General features: G+C 36.5%; 1 long non-coding RNA gene across 2 annotated transcripts; it reads left to right on the top strand.

Moving 5' to 3' along the window:
- Positions 1-4,658: 4,658 nt before the first annotated feature.
- LOC132140299 (uncharacterized) lies at positions 4,659-6,579 on the top strand. 2 transcript variants are annotated; one of them, XR_009433770.1, is made up of 4 exons: positions 4,659-4,698; positions 5,287-5,360; positions 5,486-5,555; positions 5,850-6,579. It is a non-coding gene; the product is annotated as an uncharacterized LOC132140299 (long non-coding RNA). The 2 variants fall into 2 exon arrangements; XR_009433769.1 differs by having other exon boundaries at positions 6,134-6,542.
- The last annotated feature ends 48 nt before the right edge of the window (positions 6,580-6,627 follow it).

The following is a 6,627-nucleotide window of genomic DNA, read 5'->3' as shown; positions in this document are numbered from 1 at the left end:
AAACAATGTTCCTCAACGTCAAATTGCAAAGGCTTTGCAAATCTCATCATCTACAGTGCATAACATCATCAAAAGATTCAGAGAAACTGGAGAAATCTCTGTGCGTAAGGGACAAGGCCGGAGACCTTTATTGGATGCCCGTGGTCTTCGGGCTCTCAGACGACACTGCATCACTCATCGGCATGACTGTGTCAATGACATTACTAAATGGGCCCAGGAATACTTTCAGAAACCACTGTCGGTAAACACAATCCGCCGTGCCATCAGCAGATGCCAACTAAAGCTCTATCATGCAAAAAGGAAGCCATATGTGAACATGGTCCAGAAGCGCCGTCGTGTCCTGTGGGCCAAGGCTCATTTAAAATGGACTATTTCAAAGTGGAATAGTGTTTTATGGTCAGACGAGTCCAAATTTGACATTCTTGTTGGAAATCACGGACGCCGTGTCCTCCGGGCTAAAGAGGAGGGAGACCTTCCAGCATGTTATCAGCGTTCAGTTCAAAAGCCAGCATCTCTGATGGTATGGGGGTGCATAAGTGCATACGGTATGGGCAGCTTGCATGTTTTGGAAGGCTCTGTGAATGCTGAAAGGTATATAAAGGTTTTAGAGCAACATGTGCTTCCCTCCAAACAACATCTATTTCAGGGAAGGCCTTGTTTATTTCAGCAGGACAATGCAAAACCACATAATGCAGCTATAACAACAGCATGGCTTCGTCGTAGAAGAGGTCGGGTGCTAACCTGGCTTGCCTGCAGTCCAGATCTTTCACCTATAGAGAACATTTGGCGCATCATTAAATGAAAAATACGTCAAAGAGGACCACGAACTCTTCAGCAGCTGGAAATCTATATAAGGCAAGAATGGGACCAAATTCCAACAGCAAAACTCCAGCCACTCATAGCCTCAATGCCCAGACGTCTTCAAACTGTTTTGAAAAGAAAAGGAGATGCTACACCATGGTAAACATGCCCCGTCCCAACTATTTTGAGACCTGTAGCAGAAATCAAAATTGAAATGAGCTCATTTTGTGCATAAAATTGTAAACTTTCTCAGTTTAAACATTTGCTATGTTATCTATGTTCTATTGTGAATAAAATATTGGCTCATGTGATTTGAAAGTCTTTTAATTTTCATTTTATTCAAATTTAAAAAACGTCCCAACTTTTCCGGAATTCGGGTTGTAGAATATTGATTACTTTTTAAGGGAGGCAGGGGTTTCAGGCAGGATTTGATGCATGATGTGTGTGTAGATATTAAAGTTAGGGGACAATATGAGAGTGTACGTTTTAGTAGGAAAACGTATATCTGACCCACACTCCGGAACAGAAGAGGGCGGTATTGCACCAATAAGCTGGATGCCAACCGCCGTTAAACTGGAAAGAAGCAAGTACACCCAGCTGCAGCCTGCAGATCGAGGCGGGGCTGCACCTGGGGCGGGGTTGCACGTGCAGCCCTGCCCCACACCTACTATGATTGGTTTGATCGTCTTTCATTGACTTACATGATAGGAAATGTGTGCGAAGTTGGTGTAGGACAGATAATGCTGTTTAATAAGCTAAAAACGCTGTACAGTTTTACAAAGCCTTTACTATGATGCAGTTTTTTGTTAACTTGACTCACTATGTCTGATTTATTGAATCAAGAGATGTTAGCTGCTGCAAGTTTACTCTTCTTTACCAGATTAATTCACAAATGAATAATTGGGACACTCTAAAAGCACGCTTAACGTGAAAGTACGTGGCTTTATGCATTAAAACGGTGTTTTAAAAAGACCAAACTCAGTAAACAAATTTTTAATAAAGCATTCTATTTACAGACAAGCAGATATGAGCACAGAGCACGAACACAGTGTAAGTGTTTAATTTCCACCCATAACCTGCTTGTCTGTAAATAAAATGTGTTATTAAAAATGTTTACTGAGTTTGGTCTTTTTAAAACACGTTTTAATGCATTACGCCACGTTACGCGTTTTCCTTTTAGTCTAATGGTTTTCTATGGGAGGAAAACGCTTAACACGTAATTAAACACATTGCATTCTTATTCTGGACTCATCTGCTTGTCAGTGAATAAAATGCTTTATTATTAATTTGTTTACTGAGTTTGGTCTTTTAAAAACACTGTTTTAATGCATTAAGCCACATTAAACGTAGAATGTCTCGAATCATTCCAGCTGATTGAAAAGAATCGGCTCAATGGTCACAAAATGGATATCGGAGAAGATACCAATTTAATATAAATAGATGATACTTTATAAAGTTTATCTCAATATTTGACAGTGGCTGTGAGACTGCACTAAAATAAGAGCACAATTATCATGAAATTGGGTTCGTTACTTTAGCAACGGTTTACAGGTATGTCCTTTCAGAATCATCACTGGCCGATAGAAATAAAAGTTTATCGATTTCTTCACTTTCAAATAACGAGGAGCAGCATATTTTCCTGAAATAAAGGGGAGAAAAAGTCTATGTTTTGCATTGTAGTAAAGAAAATTAAAAGTTTCATAAAAATTGAATTGGCAGACACATTAGACTATTGCAGTCATTTATCAACTGCATGACGGATAATTATATGTAACAATAATTGTCTTGTCATGCTATATAATTTAAAACAGTAATGATACACCCCTTTCATTTTCCTTTCTCATACTCTGATGATATGAAATAATCATATTTTCTAAAATTATTTAATTCATAATTCATTCTTCTATCTGAAGACCTGATCGTCTTACTGTGGATAATCAACCCAATTAATTTACTATATTCGTATGTTAGCCTAAAGATCAGCTTATCCCTTTCACGCATAGTGGTCACTACAGTGGACAGCTATTAAAAAAGCATTTTCTTGAACTTGCACGGGTTTTTATGGCAAAGTTGCACATCAATCTCTTCATTGGACCCTGGTGCATCATCCTATAAATTGCAACCAAGTGGCAAGCCTTTGTGTTTCGATTTTTTCCCCCTCCAAACCAAGATGGCCAAGGGTCAGTCAGACATGCCAAGTTGCTCCAGCATATCCACCCCTTCCGTCTATCCTAGGAGACTCTTGTAGGTAAAAAAAAATATTGCAGCATAAAGCAATATCTAATGAGTCATATCACAGTAAAATTTTCCAAGTTTTGATTTTAGATTGAGAGAAAACTCTGATTAATCACATGTCCACTGTAGTGGACGTCATGCATGCAATGGCTATATTTCAGCTACAATTCATAACTATAATGTGAATATTGTTTTTGAAATTTAAAACTTAAAAACTTAATCTGCAGTGACTTTTTACTGTAAATAAATGTATTTGTATTATTAGAATGTAATTTTCATTGACATCGAAAAAAGTCATGTGATTACATAATGTATGACACTTGTAATGCATTACTTTACTTGTTAGATCAAAAAGTAATCTGATTACATAATGCATGTTATTGTAATGCGTTTTTTACTAATAACATCAAAAAGTAATCTGATTACGTAATGCATGTTACTTTTAATGCGTTTCTTTACTCATAACATCAAAAAGTAATCTGATTACATAATGCATGTTACTTGTAATGCGTTTCCTTTCTCATAACATCAAAAAGTAATCTGATTATGTAATGTGCGTTATTGTAATGCGTTTTTTTACTCATAACATCAAAAAGTAATCTGATTAGGTAATGCACATTACTTGTAGTTAATTACTTGTTAGATCAAAAAGTAATCTGATTAGGTAATGCATGTTATTTGTAACACATTACTTTACTTGTAACATCAAAAAAGTAATCTGAATGGGTTATGCATGTTACTTGTAATGCGTTACCCCCAACACTGATCATTTCAGATGAGATTGAAAAAACGTATCGCTAGGTTTTCTCAGAGGAGGTATATGATAGAAATGTGCATGTCCATCTTGAACATAATCATAATTATCAGCTAATAAGGGTAAATCTCTATACTCTGGTGCACTGGAGGGAGCATCTGAGTGGTTTCCACAGTTGTACCTTGACAGGCTGTAGAAAATTCTGATGGAATCACGTCCTCATGTTCTGATATCATAGATACGCGAAGTGCAACTTGTATGAAGTTGTATGAAGCCATTGCAATATTTTGCATTTATATTTTTTGCATATATTTTATAGTTTTCACATTATTTGATATAATTGCATTGATTAGTTTGTTAAATTCACATACTTTATCTGTTTGATTATTGTCTTATATTTAATACAGTATATCTTCAGTTTAAACCAACCGCATGCTGTCCACTCAAGTGGACATCTGAAGATCTCTTTGAAAAATTTGTAAAAAAATAAAATAAAAATCAATTCTTGTTTTTCATGCCCTAAGAGCAATAAAAACACATAGGAAAAAAAATCCTGACTGAGGTTATCATAATTCATGCATGAAAGGGTTAATTTAACAAAACAACCATTTCAGGGACATGGCGAGTTACAGGCTAATGTTTTTTTTTCTTCTTTTGTGCATTATGAAGGCTTTATGAAACTGTACAGCGTTTTTAGCTTTTTAAACCGCATTCTCCGTCCTACACCAACTTCGCACACATTTCCTATCATGTAAGTCAATGAAAGACGATTGAACCAATCAGAGTAGATGTGGGGCGGGGCTGCACGTGCAACCCCGCCCCAGGTGCAGCCCCGCCTCGATCTGCAGGCTGCAGCCGGGTGCCTCTCGAAAGAAGACGAAAATGACAGCTTTCTGTGAGAGACAACGGTAAGAATCTTATTTTTTTCCGAGATAATTATTTAAATTGAAGTGTATAAGTCATTTTCATACAGTGGTATTGTTTTTGGAGTTAATAATTTATTAAAACTAAGGCGTAATTTTTTGTGCCTTTGGGATTTAGCTGTAAACATGTTTTATAATGCATAACTAACAGGGGAGCTCCATTAAGTAACGTTACACGACTCAATAGTGGATTTACATAAACCATATATACTTCTTGAAGACTATTACTAAAATGTCTATTTATCATCTGACTGGATAATGTTTGATAAGAATTGATGATGAGCACATCTAACAGACATGAAACAGGTGTCTGAGTGATGTGTGTGTGATATTGTGTAGAATTCACTTTTGTCAACACTGCTATAGATGAGTGTGAGTCATGTAAACAAACAAATCTACATAAAGTAACTAAACATAAGTTATCTATTTTTTTTGGCCATTTGCAATATTGATAATTTAAGGAACATTTGTGTTGGATAAAAAGTGAGTTACATCAGTTATTAACTCAACATGTAAATGCAGTATATCACAGATAAATCACAGAGGAGACTGACTCTTGTCTGGATGTTACAGGGACAGATGAGACACATGTGTGTTTATGTGCTGTAGAGTAACTGATGAAGGAATGCTGCCATCAAAGGTTTTTTGTAAGTACACTACAAAAATAAATGAAACATTTTAAATCTTAAGTTGTATTTTATTTTAATTTATTTATTTTCAAACAAATATTACACCTCCTTTCTTATTCTTGATTTCTGTGCATTTGCTGCAGATCTTTTGTGGTGCAGCAGGACCTGCAAGGAAAGGTGAAAAAGAGGGAAAACCTGAAACAAAAGAATAATGTAATGACTTTTTGTATTGTGTATGTGTATTTTTGTAGGGCATAAAATGTCTGTAGACTGTTGTGTGCACTGAGGATGGAGAAGGTGTCTTGTGGTGTCTTCATCCTCAGTTACCCCAGAGCCAGTGAAACATCTAGAGAAAGACCACAAGACACTGATGATGTGATTTTGGTAAAGTTTGTTCAGCTGGTTAATGTTTAAACAATGAAGGCTGACTTTCAGAAGCTTCAAAAGCATCATCAAAAAATGTGATGGAGCTTTTATCTGAAGTGATTGACAGTGCTCTTATTACAGGGGCCTACAATCCCCTGATCAACCTGGAGAAGAGAGCCTTGCTCAAGGACACACTGGTGTTCCTGTGGCTCAAGTGGTAGAGCATTGTGTTAGCAGTGCAAAGTTGTGGGTTTGAATACCAGGGAACACATGTTAGGTAAAAACTGTTAGTCTGAATGCACTGTAAGTCACTTTGGTTAAATGTATAATTTATTTATAAATTTGAACCACTTCAGTGGTTTAGCCCACTACAAAAGTAATAAATCAATGCATGTACTTGTAAATTCTGTGTAAATGTTTTTCAGGTAGTCGTGCTCATGGGTTGCAGGCACACGAAAGTTTGGAGCAGACACAGCAGTCAGATTGTCCTGCACGTGTTCCCCTGCTCTAGCTTCAAGGTTGTGTGGCTCAGAGAGCCGTCATCAAGGTCTTCTTCATCCTGTTGCTCAACGACATCCCCATTGAGAAGAGTGAGATTGTGAAGTGCAGCAGCAGAACTGTATCAGCTGTGTTCAGATGGCAGGAGGATGTTGGGTTCACCATCTGTAAATACTTGATTGTTAGAACAATAAGTTTGAATGAAGCTTTGTATCATGTGTTGTTGACTTGTACATGTATGCATTTATTGTGATGCTAACGTTTATACATTATTTTAATCAATTAGACATGTTTTTTGTTGTCAGTAAATAACATATAAATATTTTATCCATTCATGTATTAATTGCTTGACTGAAAATGGATGTATTCACATCGACTGCATTTATTTAACTAGTATATATTCATGTATAGCGGTGTCACA

The sequence above is a fragment of the Carassius carassius genome, chromosome 5 (assembly GCF_963082965.1).
Source record: "Carassius carassius chromosome 5, fCarCar2.1, whole genome shotgun sequence".
Taxonomy (NCBI): Eukaryota; Metazoa; Chordata; class Actinopteri; order Cypriniformes; family Cyprinidae; genus Carassius; species Carassius carassius.
The sequence above is the reverse complement of the archived record's forward strand: the minus strand, read 5'-3'. Positions and strand labels throughout refer to the sequence as shown.